This window comes from Gorilla gorilla, chromosome 16, assembly GCF_029281585.2.
Source record: "Gorilla gorilla gorilla isolate KB3781 chromosome 16, NHGRI_mGorGor1-v2.1_pri, whole genome shotgun sequence".
NCBI lineage: Eukaryota > Metazoa > Chordata > Mammalia > Primates > Hominidae > Gorilla > Gorilla gorilla.
The window spans coordinates 62933144-62953298 of record NC_073240.2 but is presented as its reverse complement, the minus strand read 5'-3'; the positions used below and the strand labels follow the sequence as shown (position 1 = coordinate 62953298).

At 39.9% G+C, this 20155-nt stretch overlaps 1 protein-coding gene across 1 annotated transcript in view; it reads left to right on the top strand.

The window, feature by feature from the left end:
• The first annotated feature begins 19790 nt into the window (after positions 1-19790).
• C2CD4B (C2 calcium dependent domain containing 4B) overlaps positions 19791-20155 on the top strand; it is a 31882-nt gene continuing 31517 nt past the window's right edge. The window contains exon 1 of the mRNA XM_063698574.1: positions 19791-20086. The gene's annotated coding sequence lies outside the window, so the exon portion shown is untranslated. The remainder of the gene's footprint in view (positions 20087-20155) is intronic.

The window sequence follows — 20155 nt, the reverse complement described above, 5'->3', positions numbered from 1 at the left end:
TTTGTTCTTCCGCTCTTTGCAATAAATCTTGCTGCTGCTGCTCACTCTTTGGGTCCACAGTGCCTTTATGAGCTGTAACAGTCACTGCGAAGGTCCGCGGCTTCACTCCTGAGCCAGCCAGACCACGAGCCCCACCAGAAGGAAGAAACTCCGAACACATCCGAACATCAGAAGTAAGAAACCCCGGACACGCCGCCTTTAAGAACTGTAACACTCACTGCGAGGGTCCGCGGCTTCATTCTTGAAGTCGGTGAGACCAAGAACCCACCAATTCCGGACACAGTAGTCTGGGCTGTCAAGAAACGCTGTGTGTGCTCTGCTTGAGGGCTATGCAGGGCAGTCAGGGTAAAGACAACCAAAATGCTGGACATGGTGTAGTTAAGCAGGGAGAGAGTTGCCAGCCCCAGCCTGTGGCAAGCAATTGCTGGTCAGCAAATCAACAGAGTTTTTGTTTTTGGTTTTTTCCCACTGAGAGCTGAGCTTCTTAGAATTGAATTGATGATATCACAAGACAACTCATTATTAGGAACATCTAAATTTATAAAAAATTTGCTGCAGTGGGGGAGAATTCTACTTTGACAAGGTTAGCAAGTGTCTTAGGAGGAGAAAGTCAGGAGTTGGGTATTTTTAGGGCTTTCATTTTAGGGTATTTTAGGGAACTGATGGGACTGGGCTAAGTTTGTCACAGAATAGTTCAGGATTGGTGGACACAGAGAAGCCAGGGTCTTCAAATAAGTCTTGGTAAGTAAGCTGTTGTCTGAAATGCCTGTTGCTCAGATAAGTAGACTATTGCCTCCAATAAGTTGATTGTGAGGAATTTCCAGTAACAAACTGTAGTTATTTATTGGTTTACAGACATCGTTCCTGGGCAAGGCCTTCCTAGAATAAACAAAATCATGTCATAGGTCACTTACAATCTAATGAATTATATTTCAAATGTTCTCAATTCTCATCAGGTGGCTTTCCCGGAACGGCACGAGGAAGTTCCAGATTTCGTGTCAGCACTCAGTACCCATGCAAGTAGTGCCTAAAGGAGCCAGCTAAGGACAAAGAGGGTAGTAGAAAGGGATGAAGTTTTTGAGGCTTTTGTACTTGCAGGATATATTTGGAGTATATAATTTGGAGACCACAGAGTAATCAAATGTTGGGAGGCAGTCTTGACTTTCGATTACTAGAAAACAGAAAGAAGGAGGGGTGGGGAGACTAAGGCACATAGCATTAGAAATCTGTAGGATGTGATAAGCCAGAAGCCTACTGAGAGTGAAATTGCAGTAGGGTAAGACTTCATTCCTAAGGACAAACCACGTGGGGTTCACACTAGGTGAAGATCTGGACTCCTGAAGCTGTTAGCTTATTGATGGTAGTTAGAAGAGTTTAAGGGAGACTCTGGAGGAAACTAAAATGAAATTATGGTAGGACGAGACTTGGATGGTGCCAGGAAGAAGGAACTAACTCCTTCTATCTGCCCCATGGGGGAAGTGGTTAGTGGTGCTCTTCCCTTGTGTTGCCACAGCATTGCCCCTTGGCCACTCAGATTTCTGATTCACAGCATAAAAAAAATAAAATATTGGATGAGACAGAACAAGACTTAGACACACAGAGAGAAACATCAAATAACTAGAATTGAGGCAGCTGCTGGAAAGAAAAAAAGAAAAAAGTTTAAAAATGCAGCCACAGAAATAGGTGGACAGATGTAGTAGGCCAGACTTGGGTACAGATTACGGTCTGTGAAAGAGTAAAAGAATAAATGACTCAGAGAGAGAAAGGCACAGATTCAAATCTGTAGGATGACCATGAACACCAAACTATATCTTTCTTCCTCTTTTTCTCGTTCCTTCCTTATTTTCTTTCTCTTTTCGTAGCCATTGGATGTCTAATATATGCAGGACTAGGAGCCACAAGTAAAATACAATAGAATGCAGAGATAATTCTAATCTATGAAGACTTGAGTACAAGGTTACGTTGGTTGGTACACTTTTCCCAAAGGCTTTTTCATTTATGCAGGAACAAGGGGAGGGCTAAGAGACTTGAAGATCTCATGCTGAGCCCAGGTTGTCTTACTGGTTGATAAGGTGCCAAGGGCAAAGGGTCAAGAGATAACCAAGTTGGCTGAGGACTCAGATCTTCAAGGTGCTGGCAACCAAATTGATGGTAGTGGGTTTTACTAGGCAGGGGGCCCTCTGATCCCTCCTGCCCATATCCAAAGACAGAACAAGGGATTGATTGGGTGAAGTTTTGCCTCCCTGTGTCCTGAGTCAGTTCATACAATTGAAGGTGGTCAGATTATGTCTCTTCCTTGGCACTTGCTCCTCTTTTTGCCACAAAGAGATGAGATAAAGGGGGAGGAAAATTGGAGAAAATTGTGTAAAAGGCCAGGTGTGGTGGCTCACACCTGTAATCCCAACACTTTGGAAGGCCAAGGCAGGAGGATTGCTTGAAGTCAGGAGTTTGAGACCAGCCTGGGCACAAAGTGAAACCCCTGTCTCTACAACATTTTTTTTTTAATTAGCCAGGTATGGTAGTGCATGCCTGTAGTCCCAGCTACTAGGGAGGCTGAGGTGGGAGGATCACCTGAGTCCAGGAATTTGAGGTACAGTGAGCTATGATTCCACCACTGAACTTCAGCCTGGGAGACAGAGGCAAGACCTTGTGAATGAAAGAAAAAGAGAAAGAGAGAAAGAGAGGATGATAGAAAGGAAGGAAGGAGGGAAGGAAGGGAGAAAGGAAGAAAGGGAGAAGGAGAGAAAGAAAAGAAAGGAAAGAGGAAGAAAGAGAAAGGAGAGGGAGGGAAGGAAGGAAGGAAGGGAAGGAAGAAAGAAAAATCGCGTGTAACTATAAATCCTCTTAAAGTGACAGAAAGGAAGTTGAAAGAAACATTTTCATGGGCCTAATTTGCATCACAGATAAGATTCCTGTTCCAGGGGAAGAGACAGTTTCATATAAAGTTGAGAGTGTAACTCTTTAAGTGGAATTGGGTTGGGGCCAAGGTTCTGGGTTTCATTGCCTATGGAAGAAGCCCCAGGAGGACTGTTGGGTGGTCTTATGTGGTCCTAGGAGAAGTCCACATCCTTCCACAGCATTTGGATGGGTTCAAATGAAGGAAGTTTTTGGCAGTTGAGCCATCGGAGGAAGGCCAAGGATTACCCTCTGTCCAGATTTAGGTTTGGGAAGTAGGCCATGGTTGGGGCTGGATGTTTCCAAAGGGGACATTTACAAAGCAAAAATGTAGGAAGGGCAGAATTTTAGAGTACAGGACTGTGCTTTGAATTAAATAGAATTACTCTTTAAAAAATGCGGTAATTTTTCTAAAATAGTTAATATGTTTTTTCTTTTTATGATTTTTTAATATATATAATAATTATACATGTTTTGGGGTACATGTCATATTTTGATACCAGTATACAGTGTGTAGTGATCAAATCAGGGTTATTGGGATATCCATCACCTCAAATATTTCTCTATGTTTTGTGTTGGGAGCATTCCAGTTATCTTCTGGCAAACTTGAAACATGCAATAAACTATTGTTAACTATAGTTTCTCTACTGTACTATTAAATACTAGAATTTACTCCTATCTAACTGTATTTTTTGTATCCCCTAACCAATTTCTCTTTACCCCTGTCCTTTCCTTTCCCAGCTTCTGGAAGCCATCATCCTACTTTCTACCTACATAAGATCCATTTTTTTTTTTTTAGCTGCCACATAAGAGTGAGAACATTTGATATTTGTTTTTCTGTGCCAGACTTATCTCACTTAACATGATGACCTCCAGTTTTATCCATGTTGCTGCAAATGACAGCATTTCATTCTTTTTTAATGGCTGAATAGTATTCCATTGTGTATATATACCACATTTTCTTCATCCATTGATGGACACTTATGTTGCTTCCAAATCTTGGCTATTGTGAATAGCACTGCAAAGAACACGGGAGTGCAGATATCTCTTCGATATACTGATTTCCTTTTTGTAGGGTGTATACCCAGCAGTGGGATTGCTGGATCACATGGTAGATTTGGTTTTAGTTTTTTAAGGAACTTCCATACTGTTTTCCATACAGCTGTACTACTTCACATACCCACCAACACCGTATGAGCATTCCCCTTTCTCCATGTCCTACCAGCATTTGTTATTTTTTGTGTTTTTGGTAATAGCCACTCTAACTGGGGTGAGATGATATCTCATTGTGGTTTTGATTTGCATTTCCCTGTGTATTAATGATGTTGAGCATTTTTTCACATACCTATTGCTGATTTGTATGTCTTCTTTTGAAAAATGTCTATTCAGGTCTTTTGCCCATTCTAGTTTATTTATTTTTTTTAGACAAAGTCTCTGTCACCAAGGCTATAGTGCAGTGGCACAATTATAGCTCACTGCAGCCTCGAACTCCTGGGCTCAAGCAATCCTCCCGCCTCAGCCTCCTGAGTAGCTGGGACTACAGGTGTGTGACATCATGCCCAATTAATTTTTATTTTTATTTTGTAGAGACAGAGTCTTACTGTGTTGATCAGGCTGGTCTCAAACTCTTGACCTTAAGCTTTCCTCCTGCCTCAGGCTCCCAAAGTGTTGCGGTTACAGGTGCAAGCCACCATACTGAGCCTTTTGCCCATTTAAAAATTAGAATTTTTTTTTTGGCTATTGAGTTGAGTTTCCTATATATTCTTATTATTAATTTCTTTTCAGATGGAGAGTTTGCAAATGTTTTCCCCATTCTTTAGGTTGTCTCTTCACTTTGCTGATTGTTTCCTTTATTGTGCAGAAGCTTCTTAGCTTTATGTAATCCCATTTGTCTATTTTTGCTTTTGTTGCCTGTGCTTTTGAGGTTTTACCCAAAAAGTCTTTACCCAGACCAATTTCTTACAGCATTTTCCCAATGTTTTCTTTTGATGGTTTCATATCTTACATTGAAGCCTTTGATCCAATTCAGTTTTTTCTTTTCTTTTTTATTATTATCATTTTTTCATGTTTTGTAGCGATGAGGCCTCCCACGGAGGCCAAGGCAGGCAGATCACTTAATGCCAGGAGTTTGAGACCAGCCTGGGTAACACAGGAGACCTCATCTCTACAAAAGAGGTGTGACCTCATCTCTACAGGTGTGAGCCACCATGCCTTGCCTCTTTTTATTATTTCAGTTGGCATAAAATAATTGCATTTATTTATGGGGTACCTAGTGATGTTTCTATGCATATAATGTATAGTGAACAGGGTAATTAGCATATCTACCATCTCAAACATTTAAAATTTGTGTTGGAAACACTTAACTTCCTTCCTCTAGCTATTAGAAACTATATGTTATTGTTAACTATAGTCATTCTACAGTGATATAGAACACTAGAAGTTATTCCTCCTATCTAGCTATCATTTTGTATCCTTTAACAAATCTCTCCCTATCACTTTCTTCCTCCTGTCCTACTCAGCCTCTAGTATTTTCTGCTCTACTTTTTATATCTGTGTGAGCAACTTTTTTTAGCTTCCATATATGAATGAGAACAGGTGGTGTTTAACTTTCTGTTTCTGGTTTATTTCTTAATATAATGTCCTTCAGTTCCATCCATGTTGCTGTGAATGACAGGATTTCATTCTTTTTTATGACTGGATAGTATGCCATTGTGCATATATACCACATTTTCTTTATCCATTCATTTTTTGTTAGATACCTAGATTGATTCCAAATATTGACTTTTCAAATCAGTGCTGCAATGAGCATGGGGATTTGATCTATTTTGAGTTTAAATTTGTATATGGTGAAAGATGGGGGTCTAGTTTCATTCTTCTGCATATATATCCAGTTTTCCTGGCACCAGTTATTAAAGAGACTGTCCTTTCCCCAGTGTATGTTCTTGGTGCCCTTGTTGAAAATGAATTGGCTGAAAGTGTGTAGATTTATTTCTGGGTTCTCTATTCTGTTCCCTTGGTCTATGAGCCTATTTTTATGTCAGTACTGTGCTGTTTTGGTTACTGTAGCCTTGTCGTATAATTTGAGATCAGGTAATGTGATGCTTCCAGTTTTGTTCTTTTGGCTCAGGATTGCTTTAGCTATCTGGTGACTTTTGTGGTTCCATTTTAGGATTGGAACAGTTTTAAGATTATTTTTTCTAAAATAGAATTACTTTTATAGAAAAGTTATTTTTTTTCCATTTTGCTGTGGACCAGTTGCCTCAATCCTTGTTCTTACCTCCTGGATCCGCTAACCTAGTTCAGCCCAGCTACTGAGGCCAACTACAATTGTTAATTTCCTTAGCAGATAACTAAGGAAAAGTTTCTGTGGTCATCGGAAATGTAGTCTTAGGTATGGGGGTAGAGATGAGGATTGCAGATTTCCCTTGTTTCGGGTAAGGAATAACCATTATTATCTTTACATTTCTACAATCTCTGGCTGATCTATAAAGTCTGAGTTCTCAACCTGCCTCCTTTGAGACATTCCTCCCTCTGTTAGGGTGGCTGCCTTAGGGGCTGTCATAAATCATCCTGAGGATTGCATTCCACTTATTGATGAAATAGGGACATTTTCTTTTTCATTGTTATGCCTTTCCTTACAGTGTTGACCTCTACATTCTTGTATTTAGCTCTCCTTCGGGAAGGCCATTAGTTCCTAGTCCAAAAGAAAGAAATTCCAATTGTGGACTTTCTGGCATTATTTCTTGAGGGTAAATCTTGGGACAGTGTGACATTAAAAGGGTAGTTCGGTAGGTGTCAAGCTTACAGGAAGGATGATGAAGGAGTGTGATAGAGTGAGGAGGAAGGACAGTGCATCCGAGGAGTTGGCACTAGGGGCTCCGCTGGACCAGAGACGCAACCTCTACCCACACATGAAGTGACTTGCCAGGACTGGCTGCCTCTCATGGGCCAAAGATGTTAGTGGTCTTGCCTACACTCAGAGTTCTGGACCTTCCAGTCATCTCGGGAGCATATGCTTCATGTCTTCCCAACCCAGTGGCTTGGCCACTTCAAGAATATACTGTCTTTAAAACACCTCAATATACAAGTAAATCTAAAGGAACTGTCAGCACAGTAGAGAAAAAGTATGGAGAGATCTTTCATACCTGTGTTTTTGGGGTGGTATTGGCTACTGGAGCATCATCCCTATCTCACACCTGAAGCAACCCAAAACAGATACTCTGTTACATCTAATTTTTATGTACATTGAGCCAGTTCATATTTCTTAGCAGAAAATGACTTATCAACTCTGTTGATTTATTCTTGTATGATGTTATTTATTGCTTTATGCTCTATTTTTAGAGGCCTTTGGAGATAGCACTTAATTAGTATCAATTTTCACTTTTTGGGGAAAAAAGCAAGGCAGACAAAAAGGGAATGGGGCAGATAAATTCTGATAGAAGAAAGGCAGCAATAAATTTGGAATGGTGGACGGTGCTCTCTCCACAGTAGACCATCCCAGCAGGGGTCTTCAGAATGCTGCTAAAAAGGAGGGTGATCATGGGCTTGGAGAGGAGCCTTGACAAGCAGAGAATGGCAAACTTCCTCTTCAGAATCCTGCTGCGTTCCTTGCACACACAGAAGGTATGAAGCAGCTTTTTATTCTCTGTTGCAGATCACAGACTTAAGAAATAATAATACAAAATATACATGAATTTGTCCTTTTGAAAGATTCTGGCAATACAGAGTAAAAGGTTATCCCATTACTACTGGCACACTCATAGCTGTATCTTCAGAAAGGTGAACTCTTCTCAGGCCTTCTATTCATTGAGAAAAAACATAAATGGGATTTTGCTACGCAGAAAAAAAATACATATATATACATATATATATGGATATATATATATACACACATATATAAAGAGAGCTTGTCTTAGTTTTCTGTTGCTTACAACAAAATACCCGGAACTGGGTAATTTATAAAGAAAAGAATATATTTCTTACAGTTAAGGAGGCTGAGAGAGGTCCAGGGTTGAGGGTCTGCATCTAGTGAGGGCCTTCTTGCTGGTGGGGATTCTCTATAGAGTTCCAAGGTGGCACAGGGTATCACATGGCAAGCTTTCTAAGTGTGCTAGCTCAGATCTCTCTTCCTCTCTTTCCACTCCTGTGATAGCCCATTAATCCACAAATGGATCAATCTATTCATGTCAGAACCCTCACAATCCTATCACCTCTTAAAGGCCTAACCTCTCAATACTGCCACACTGGGGATGAAATTTCAACATGAGTTTTGGAAGGGACAAAGAATCAAACCATAGCAGAGCTACAGCGGAAAATCTGCATCTTTTCCCTCTGAACATGTGTTGGAATTGGCTTTTTAAAATTAGTATATGTGACTTCAAATTTTTAAGCAGCTGCAGATTATACTAGAGTATGCATGAACTCTGGTTGTTTGACTATTCTGATAGGGATAGACCCTGAGCTTGTTTTCAACCTTGTACTATTTTAAAAAATACTAAGACAAATAGCTTTGTTTAAAATAGATCATTGTATCTCTTTAGTATTCTAGTTAAAAGAAACAAGAGCTGGGCAAAATTTTTTAAAAAATTTTTTATTATACTTTAAGTTCTAGGGTACGTGTGCACAACGTGCAGGTTTGTTACATACGTATACATGTGCCGTGTTGGTTTGCTGGACCCATTAACTCGTCATTTACATTAGGTTTTCCTCCTAATGCTATCCCTCCCCATCCCCCCACCCCCCCTCCGACAGGCCCCAGTTAACTTAGCATATAATTAGAGAGCACAGTTCAGTATTCCATTTGAATTGAGAACAAGAAAGGAAACACTTTATAATATACACATAAAAGCATTTTAAAAAAATAGATATAATTATTCTAGTATACAGAAGTAAGACTCACCAGGAAGGAGGAAATAGGGAAGAGTGACAGAGAGAGGAAGAGAAAGACAAATCTTTGTTTCTAAAGCTCTAGGGGCAAAGATATAATAATGTCTCTATTAATACTTATTTCTAAGACAAAAATAATATTTTAGTTTTTTATCTTTATAAAAATGGGTAGACTGCCAAAATCATTTTGAAATTATTTCCTAAAGTGGGAAAGCACGTATATCTCAGGAATCACTGGTTTCTTAAATTTGTGACCAAATAGCTCTGTGGACTGGGAAAAATGGCTTTGTAAGTTATAAAGACAAAAGGCTGGTTTTCATAGAAAAATATCCATATTTTGCAACTGTTCTGGAGCATTTTTATATGGGCCAGATCATATTAAGACAAAGTGTAGATCATAATATAGCAGTAATTTCTACTTTCCTCATCTGCAGTATTCCACCCCAAACTTGGAACTTTCTTTAATAATGTGATTATTAAAGTGGTATCCAGTGATCAAGACGCAGCTGAGGAATTGAATTTAAATCTTAATTTGATAATAACCATGCTTTATTTGAGGAATTGAATTTAAATCTTAATTTGATAATAACTATGCTTTATTTCTCAGAGTCCAAAAGATTCAAAAGGCTCGTTTTGATGTAGTGTGAACACTTGGTTCCTTGGAAATTCACATGGTGTAGTTTGGGGGCTGGTGTTGCTTCTTTTGGTCCTGCATTTTATATACTTACTTGCTTAACACCCTTATATAACACTTATTACATCCCAGACATAGTCTTTACGGTTTTGTGCTCTGTGTTTTCTCATTGTTAAAATGGAGATAATAATAATATCATAAGGCTTTAATAATAATAATAATATGAAATTACATAACCTTCCTAAGGCTGTAAGAGCTAGAAAGTGGTGAAGCCAGAATTTCACTCTTAGCCACTGACCTAGGCTACCTTTCCAGCACACCTGGTTCTACCACCTCAGATTCCTTCCTTAAACTGTGAACTTACCCCGTGATGCCAGGATACCAGAAGGACTGATGGAGCTGAAATGTGGCCTAAACATCCTGTTCAAACCCTTTTTACTAGACAACAGATTATATAGTACTTATTTTCAATGAGTTACCCAGCTGGATTTTGTCAATCTGGAAAACAGTTTAATAAATATTTATTTAAATCTTAATTTAAGTTCTCTTTATGAATAAAATATCTTAATGAGTTAGGGAGTTGAGAATGTTTTAGAGTGGAAAAGAGAGATGAGAAGGAAGTAAGAAATGAAGGAAATTTTAAAAAATTATGAGCAATATGAAAGCTTTCCTTTTTCCTCTTGATCTGACAGCAGAATCTAAGATTTAAAGAAAAAGAGTGTACCCACGTTTAGAGTGATTTGTATGAATTTTAAACCACTTTATGTTTTTCTAAATAAACATCCCAGGTTGGGGTAACCAGTGATTGCATCTTAATTTTGGACACTGACCAATATTTACAATTAAGAAACAAACCAAAGACAAAACAATATATGCCATTATTGTAAATCATTGGAGCACATCATTCCTTCTTATCAATACCTTCCCAAATCACTGGTTTTCTCTCCTGGGAATGGGTCAGAATCCTTCTGTCAAATGGTCAGTTTAACTCAAATCAACATCTAGTGTGTAGATGCCATGGGGCAGTTTCTGTCCAACACCTTAAGACAGCACCCTCTGGGGGTTTTACCAGAAGAAGATGTCAGTGGCCTTCTACAACAACACGGTGTTTCTTTAACTTACCCCCAAGTCGACAGATTTCAATTACATGGACTGATATCTACACCTTTTAGGTAGCGTGGGTTTCATTTTGCCTTGCAGTGGTTGGAGTTCATTTGACATGCTCATTTGACAACAAACTGCCCTTTCCAGTGGTTGGAGTTCATTTGACATGCTCATTTGACAACAAACTGCCCTTTCCAGTGGTTGTCCTACTAAAGCACCAAGTAAAACAGAAAGGTTGGCAGGTTTCTTGTGAGGCAAATGCTTTTTCATATTGTTTTCCCTTTGGGGGGTGTTTCAGAGAACTTACATTTCCTGACAAGTATCTAAATCAGCACGGTACAAAACAAAGATGTGAATCATTTTTAATATTATATTTTATTTACCCAATATATACAAAATATAATTATTTCAAGATGTAATATTAAACATTATTGAGGATTTTAAAATATTTTTAATACTAAGTCTTTGAAATCTTATTTTTTTTTACACTTAAAGCACATCTCAGTTTGAACTAGCCATATTTCAAGTGCTCAGTGGTCACATGTGGCTAGTGGCCTCTGTCTTGAACAGCACAGGTCTAAACCTCCTCCTTTTACCCAGACTAGTCCTTTCCTAAATCTTCCAGGCTCTGAAGCTGCCACTGTTAACATACGAGCTCCACTTAAAGTCTCATTCCTGATTTCTCCAACTAGTGGTCAAGCAATCATTAATTGACTAATGTAGCCACAAACATACTCCTCATAAGACATCTATAGTTTTTAGAGGAAAAATAATATTTTCAGTATTTCAAAAGTAACATTATTTTTGTCTGATCTAGAAAACATATTTAAAGAAAAGGAGAAAGAGTAGAATAACCAATAATCCTACCACCCCAGAAATAACTACTGGATTTTAATGTCCATTCTTACAGATTTTTCTCATATGTATGTTTTTTCCCCAGAAGTGGAATTATATGGTATACATTGTTTTATTATCTTCTTCCCCTTAACAACATCCCAGAAGCTTTTTCTCTTATAATGACTATCTTCTACAACTTCAGTTTTAATGATCTACCATATGAGTGTGTCTCAATTCATTTAACCAATCTCCCATTGCCCACAGGCTAGTAGACCTTGAGAACCTGCACCTAGAAGAGGAATGGATACCACCTGAATGTACCTGAAGAACAGCCCACAACGTGATATTCAGTTGTCTCCTGCTGGGAATGGCGTGAATGTATTTGTGATTAAATGAGGGAGAGGTGGATTACATTAAATGGGGAGACCTTCAGAATTAGCAATTTCTGCTAATGGAGCAGGGGGTACCAGCATGTGCTGAGCGACCACGATGTGTACTGGATGCATTAAACCTCTCCTGAAGGGTCTGCCCATCTCTTGATGTGTGTACTCCAGAGTGAGAGCATCGTTGTGATGAAACTGCCTTAGCTTAAGGGACCCACCATGAACAAAGTAATGCCTCCTTCCCCAGGGAAGCTCTCATCCAATGATTATCAATAGGGTATTATAATTACTTGCCCCTCTTCTTCCAGTTTGGGAGAGTTCTTCAGAGTGATCTCAGTTCTACAGCTCTTTGGGCACTGGATTGCAGCTCCTCTTTTCCTTCTGCTTCATCCTGCTTTCTTCTCTTCACTCCCCCACATTTGTATTCCCAAGAACATGCTCCTGCAATAACATTCTGATGTGCACATCTCCAACTCAGCATCTGCTTCCCAGGGAATCCAATCCGTGACAAGCACTAAAATAAACTTAACTTTACTGGTCTGACAAGAGTTTAAGTGCATGATATGTCTTACAGAGACCGTGCAAGTTAAATAATACTTAGTTCTAAGTTCAATAGTTTTACAGATTTCTCCATAATACTGGTGTTGCTACTAATGTAACATTTTCTTTCTAATTTAAATCAAATCTCGCCTGGAGCTCTCACCTGAAGAAGTCAACAAGAAGTGTTCTGTATTTGTTATTCTGCATGCTGTTTCCCCACCATTTGGACTGTACCAAAATCCCAGGCCTGTGATCTGAAAAAAAGTGGGTGGGGAGGTGGATAGGCGCTGCCCGGCCTCAGCGGTCTCACAGGTGGGCATTTCTTGTGGTACTCTTCATGCTGCACCAGCCTGGGACCCTCACTACCACTCTCAGTACTGACGCACTTGGTCCACAGCCTCTCCATGAAGTCACACGTGTCCTCTTTCTTATGGAGCAGGAAAATGAGTACAACCTATTTCCTCTCTTGAAATTCCAGCCTTATTCAGTAATTTCCTTATTTATGATGAGGGTATTTTATTTCTTAAGCAGCAGCTGTTGGCTGTCAGCCAGTGTGGAGCAACCTCAGGAAGGTGACAGCCCTAGCTGAGCTGGCTACTCTTCTATTTCCTCAGGGGAGGAAACAATGATAATAGTCTTTCAAAAGCAGAGGTAGAGAAGTGCCCTCTGGTTCCTGTGCTGGGGATAGATGGTTCCATTTTTATGAAGGCTTCTATCTTTTTCCCTGGTTTAGGTCCTGAAGTTGCCCCTGTCCACCCTATATTAAGTTGGGTGGGGAAGCCATTGTTGAAAGGTGGAGCAGAGAAGATGTGATTGAGCCATTGTTATGAGTTGCATTGTGTCTCTCCATATGACATGTTGAAGACATAATCCTCAGTGCCAGAAGATGTGATGTTATTTGGAAACGGTCTTTGCAGAGGTTATAAGTTAAGATGAGGTCATACTGAAGTAGGGTGGGCCTTTAATCCAGTATAACTCATGTCCTTAAAAGAAGAGATCCAGAGATACAGATACAGGAGGGGAGAACATCATGCGACAATGGAGGCAGAGTTTGAAATCCTGCAGCTGCGAGCCAGGAAATGCCAAGGATTGCTAGCAAACCACCAGAAGCTAGAAAGAGGCGAGAAAGGATGCTCCCCTACAGGTTTCAAGGTGGGCATGGCCCTGCCGACACCTTCGTTTTGGAGTCCTGGCTCCACAGTGGTGAGAACATAAAGATCTGTTATTGGAAGCTGCTTGGTTTGTGGTATTCTGCTGCAGCAGCCCTAGGAAATGAATACAGCCATTATCACAAAACGTTTAACTAGTGAAACCAGAAACAGACTTGGTGTTCTGTCTTCTAGTTCAGAAATTGACCCAGGCGCTATTCCCAAGGTAGCCAACTTCTAACTGCTTAGGCAGACTGTTTATTTAGATCCTCTTGGTGACAAGCATTATTGTAGCTCTAATAGTTGAGTACCACGAACAAGATTTAGTTGCTGAGAAGTCTGTTTCTAGCTCAGGGAAATTAGTGAAGCTGAAAGAAAAGCTCACAGGGTTCAGGGACCTGGGAAATCTTCATAGGCATGGGTCCAGGAGGGATTTCATTAAAAACCTCTGCGCAGAGAAAGAAGCTCTAGAAAGAAATTTGAAGATTACCAGGTACTATTCAGTGTCTTGTTTCATGTGGAGGAAACCAAGATCTGGGAAGGTTAAGTGGCTTACCAGGTCCAGCTGGTAAACGGTGGGGCCAGGACGGGGGCCCTAAGCATCCTAAGATGCAGGACAATGTGCTTTTCCCAGCTCTGAACTCCCTTGTTGGCCTGGCGAAGAGTTGCACAAAGTCAGGAAGCCGCTCTGAGGAAGTTCTATACTGACTTCTCAAAAATAATGAGGTAAGCAGAATGAGCTTTGAGGAATGGGCCTGGCAACTTGTTTGAACTGCAGGTAACATCTGAAAAGCAGTGTTAAGATCATGAACGGTTTAGACTTTTGCGTAAGATAATGGCGTTATATCCCAGCTCTGTGGTTATAGGCCAGGTAAGTTTAGTAAAACTTACTTTAGTAAAACTTACTTGTTTGTAAAAGGCTTCACTTAGAATAGGTGCCCATTAAGGTTAGTTGTCTTTCTTTCCTTAGTTCTTTTTCAAATTCTCATCTGTGTCCTAAAAATTTAATCTGGTATAATAATGAGTATAGTTGTGACACACTATTTTCTTTGTTACTACTACTAAAAAATCGATAAGGTTTACTAAGCAAATCCTAGACACTATATCACAATGGCTTTAAATGGGTTACTAATGACCATAAGCCTAGGATATAGTTATAATTATTAACCTCATTCTATAGATGAAAAACGTAGGCTTAAAAAACTAAGGAACTGGCTGGACACGGTGGCTCATACCTGTAATCGCAGCACTTTGGGAGGCTGAGATGGTCAGATCACTGGAGGTCAGGAGTTCGAGACCAGTTTGGACAACATGGTGAAACCCTGTCTCTACTAAAAATACAAAAAACATTAGCTGGGAGTGGTGGCGGGCACCTGCAATCCCGGCTACTCAGGAGGCTGAAGCAGGCAGAAGAATTGCTTGAGCCTGGGAGGTGGAGGTTGCAGTGAGCTGAGATCATGCAGCTGCACTCCAGCCTGGGTGACAAAAGGGAGACTCTATCTCAAAAAAAAAACAAAAAACAAACAAAAAACCCCCCAAAAAACAAAAAACCCAAAAACTAAGGAACTTGATGAAGCTCACATAGCTCAATAGGGGTGGAGCTGGAACAGGAACCTAGGCAGCCTGTGTTTTCTGTGACAAATATGAAAAATAAGAGCAACATTTAGTCCCCAGACTCCACCATGAAATGAGAACAGTCATGTTGCAAGGCAGGAAGCTATAGTTTGTTTAATTCTTCGCAATTACCAAAGGTGGCGGTTTGTCAATTTACAACATCGTTGGTATGTACGTAAACTTAAATGACTTAGAGTTAGTTCTGCCTTTTAAATATGAATCAGCAAGCCAAGCGTAGCCAAGATAGGAAAATTAAGTATTCTGATTAATATTTGAAATATTGGACTATTTTCTAGCAACACCATCTATTGTACTCAAATCCATGACCAAATAGACTAGAGTCTATATATCCATATGGTTTTTGAATTTTTTAATAACATCCCTACCTCATGATTGTCCAGACTACTTGAACACCTCCCAAAATGAGCATACCACCTCTTACAGAAGCTCTTTTCATCTTTAGAGAACACTGAAAATTCTCTCCAGTAGTGGTTTAAAGATCTAAATGTAAAAAAAGCAAAACTTTCAAAATATCAGAATACCAGTGCTCCTCAATTCGTGATAGGGTTACATCCCAATAAACCCATCCTAAGTTGAAAATATTGTAAGTCCAAAATGCATTTAGTAACCTAACCTACCAAACATCATAGCCCAGCCTAGCCTACCTTAAACATGCTCAGAACATACACATTAGCCTGAAGTTGGGCAAAGTCATCTAACACAAAGCCTATTTTGTAATAATGTGTTGAATATTTCATGTAGTTTATTGAATATTATACTGAAAGTGAAAGACAGAATGGTTATATGGGTACTTGAATTATGGTTTCCACTGGATGCGTATTACTTTTGTACCATCATAAAATCAAAAGATCGTTGAGCAGAACCATCATAAATCAGGAACTGTCTGTATAGAAAAAATACCTTTATTACTACACAGAAAAAAATCTTGATTATTTCAGGGGAAAAGATTATTTTTTAAGCAAAATTACAAAGGAAAAGATTGAGACATCTGATTACATTAAAATTAAAAACTTTTATTTCTCCAAAGACTTCATAAAAATACAAAAAGCAAGACACAGACAGTTACATGGCCCACCCTAATGATTTCATTTAACCTTAAATACCTCTTTAAAGACCTGATCTCCAAATATGGTTACATCCTGAGGTACTTCAGTTCAGGACTTCAACATATGAATACGTGGGGACACAGTTCAACACATAACACTCACCATAGTAGCGGTATTTAATAAACATCTGGGCTGGGTGCAGTGGCTCACACCTCTAATCCCAGTACTTTGGGAGGCCGAGGTGGGTGGATTGCTTGAGCTCAGGAGTACCAGACCAGCCTGGGCAACATGGTGAAACCCTGACTCTACAAAAAATACAAAAATTAGCCAGACCTGGTGGCACGTATCTGTGGTCCTAGCTACTCAAGATGGACGGTTTCAACAAGAAACATCTATTTCTCACAGTTTTGGGGATAGAAAGTACAAGATCAAGGCATTGGCAGATTCAGTGTCTGGTAAGGGCTCCCCTCTAGCTGTGTCCTCGCATGGTGGAAAGGTGTGAGGGCTCTCTGAGGACTCTTTTATAAAGGCTCTAATCCCATTCATCAGGGCTCATAACCTAATCACCTCACCCATTTCTTAATACTATCACATTGGGGGTTAGAATTTCAACATAGGAATTTGGTGGTGGAGACATACACATTCAGTCCATAACTCTCTGATAATAATAGTATAGTTGAGGATGTGAAGCCATAGGAAATCTTATACATTGATGACGAGGAAACTGATTTTGCATTAAAATTGAAGATGCAAATATCCTATTACCAGCTATTATATTCCTAGACATGTACTCTAGATAACTTTTGCATAGATGATTAAGAAGACAGGTACACAAATGATCATACCAGCATTGGAAGAATCAGAAACAATCAAAATATCTGTCAGCGAGAAAACAGAGTACATTAAATGATGGAATACTGTAAGTCAGTGAAAGCGAATGAACTAGCGCTATACATGTAACATAAGTGAATCTCATGAACAGAATGCAGACTGTTGCTACAGTCTTCTAGATAATGATTTCCCATGACTGTATTTTGTTCCGTAAAGGGACACGGCCATTCTCACACTGCTAAACATTCAGACTGGTTCTTCCATGGCCTTCCAAGGCTAGTGGACCATGAGGCTCCTTTAAGACTTCTCATCATTCCAAGCCTTTCCATTAGAGACTCTTTAACTGCCTTTACACCTTACCCTTCCCACCCTTGGGGTATAGGTGTTGACATATGTCAATTTGTGACCTCATTCAAGGTTTGTCATTCAGTTAATTGCATGTCTTTTCCATTTTCATCATATCAGTTTCCAGCAGCTGATAAATTCCCTGGGTCCTTGTTATGTAAACAACCCCAATCCTGTTTTTGGAAGTATGTATAACATAAAGAGAACGACTATACTTCCTGGGGGGACAAGGATTCTGTCTACAAATGGCACAGCACTACTGTGCATAACGCATGCTTTCCTGCTTATGAGAATGTCATGCTTTAATATATGAGGTACTGGTATAATCAATAAGGTGTGTAAGTTTCAACTCAAGGCCTTGGAACAAAGGTCTCTTTCTCTATTTTCTAGCTACCTAGAGAGGAGCTGGGTTCAGGAGAAATGGCTTTGAGAGAGGCACTGTAGGGAAGGAGTTATAAGCACACAGGACCATGAGCCAGATGGATCTGGATTTGAGTTCCAGCCTTGCTTTTACTGTATGTGAGATTTATGACAAGTTTTATTATTGTTTTTTTCCCTTTATGAGCCTGTTTCTGCATCTCTACCTTCTTTATAGGGTTGATTAGATAAGATAAAGTATATGAAGCATTTAACATGACTTCCACCTACTACATAGTCAGTAAACATTAATGTTATTAAAGAGATCATTTCTTTAAAATAACTATTTCAAGGTTTGAATACAAGATGATAGTGGCCTTTATGTGGTTATGAGGCACAAAACAGTGAAACAACTGGAGCGATCAAAGTTTCCATTGAGGAGCTGTTTTTTATTTTCTCCCAGTGTGATTTAAGAATATGGAAGGAAGCCAGGCCTCCAACTGTGGGTTGGAAATGATCCTGTCAGACACCCCTCGGGATGTTTGTGCCTGAAAATCTGGCTTTAGCAGGAATGGCTACTGCTCCCTGGCCCCAGTGGCTGCATATTGATCGATACTTGCCCCATTAAAAAAGCATACAAGTGTCCCTCAGTGTCTGAGAGGGATTGGTTCCAAGGTCCCTCAAGATACCAAAATCCTCAGATGTTCAAGTTCCTTATATAAAAAGGCATAGTATTTGCACGTAACCTATGAATATCCTCTCATATACTTTGTCATCTCTAGATTACTTATAACACCTACTACAATGTAAATGCTATGTGAATAGTTATTTTATTGCTTCATTTCTTTTGTATTATTATTTTTTCCAAATATTTTCCATCCGTGGTTGGTTGAATTGGGGGATGCAGAACCTGTGGGTCAATTAAGCAGTAAAGTATTATTAGCCCAGAGAAACACTTACTCTTTTCACCTTTAAGGATTTAAAAATAGTGGGGCTTATTCCAAAGCAAGTATAGTGGGAAATACTACTTAACAGTAGACTGAGATGCTGTAAGAATTAACATTCTGGGTGTAAAGGGCGATACAAATCACACAGTAGACTGCATTTTATTGAACTGAGTGAATAGATGGAGGAAGGATGGAAGAACAGAAAAAAGGAAGAAAGGAAAGAAGGAATGAATTAGAAGAAATTAGCCAAAAAGCTAGGACTTAGGCTGTGATCATAGCTTGAATGACCCTAGACAAGTCCCTCAGTTTCTCATCTGGGAAACAGAAACAATGTCTTCCTTATTGGTTTTCTGTGAGAAAGAAATCAAATTACGTAGAGAGATATGTGGTTGATAGCACCTGACAGTCATAAGACCTGCAGATCAGTATCAATTCAATACAATTCATCAAATATTTACTAAGCCCTTACTATTTGCCTGGCATTGTATCCTGGGTGCTAGAATTACGTAGAGACGAATAAGACAGCCAGGCTTGTAGCCTGGATAAGGCAGCCGGGATGGAGGCAATCCCAGTTCTTGATCTTAGGACTTTTATTTTTCATTTATTCATAATAGACTCCCGAAATCCCCCTCTGGTTGAGCTGCCCCAGTCCTTGCCCACTGAAAACCCACAAGGCTATTAGGGGGAGACAAAACTGTAAACCGAAAATTCCAAAGCAGCATGCGAACTGCAACAATGGTGGCCCCTAGATGTAGGAAGGAAATGAGGAGGGACTGAGGAACTGGAGCAGGGGAGTTCCGCGGCGGCTGGGTGGGTGAAGGCACCTGAAAGGGACGATGCGTGGGCTGAATTACAGAAAATAAACAGGAATTCCTATATAAAGAAAAAGCAGAGAAAAGGCATTTCAGATCACAGGAAGCATCACATGCAAAGCCAAAGAAACAGGAAATTGCTAGTTCCAGCTTCTGCCATTAACTGGCTCTTTTTAACCTTTCTGGAATTTCCTCAGGTCCCTCTGGGATTTCAGTCTTCTCATCTCAGAAAATGAAGGTCGGGGGTGGAAAGAAGGAATCTATATTTCGGGAAGATGCTTTCTAACTGGATACCTCCGTGCTAGAGCAAAAAGAAAAGGGGTAGTTTTAAAAACGTCAAGTGTTATTTTAGGGCAGGAGCCAGAAGCCCCATGTTTTGTTAACTATCAAGATGACAGGCAGAGCCTGCAGCCATTCAGAAGCTTTCTCCACTTGATCTTAGCCAAAAGGCCAAGAAGCGATCAGAAATTTTCTCAACGATTAATTTACCCACTTCGCCAGTACTGAGGGCATGGACTGAGCCAGGGCCTACGCTATCAAAAAGAACACAGTCTAGCAGAGGGAGACAGACAGTAAATAAGTATATAAATACTTGGAAACCATACTGGTCTGCACGCTGCGAGTGCGTGGGGACAGGAAAACAGAAGCTCCCAGGACGTGCAGGTCACATCCAGGTTACATGCAGGGTGAGTGACGGTTTATCTCCTAGCCAAATTAACTTCCTGTTTCCTCGTCCAGCCTCACCTTCTCCAAGA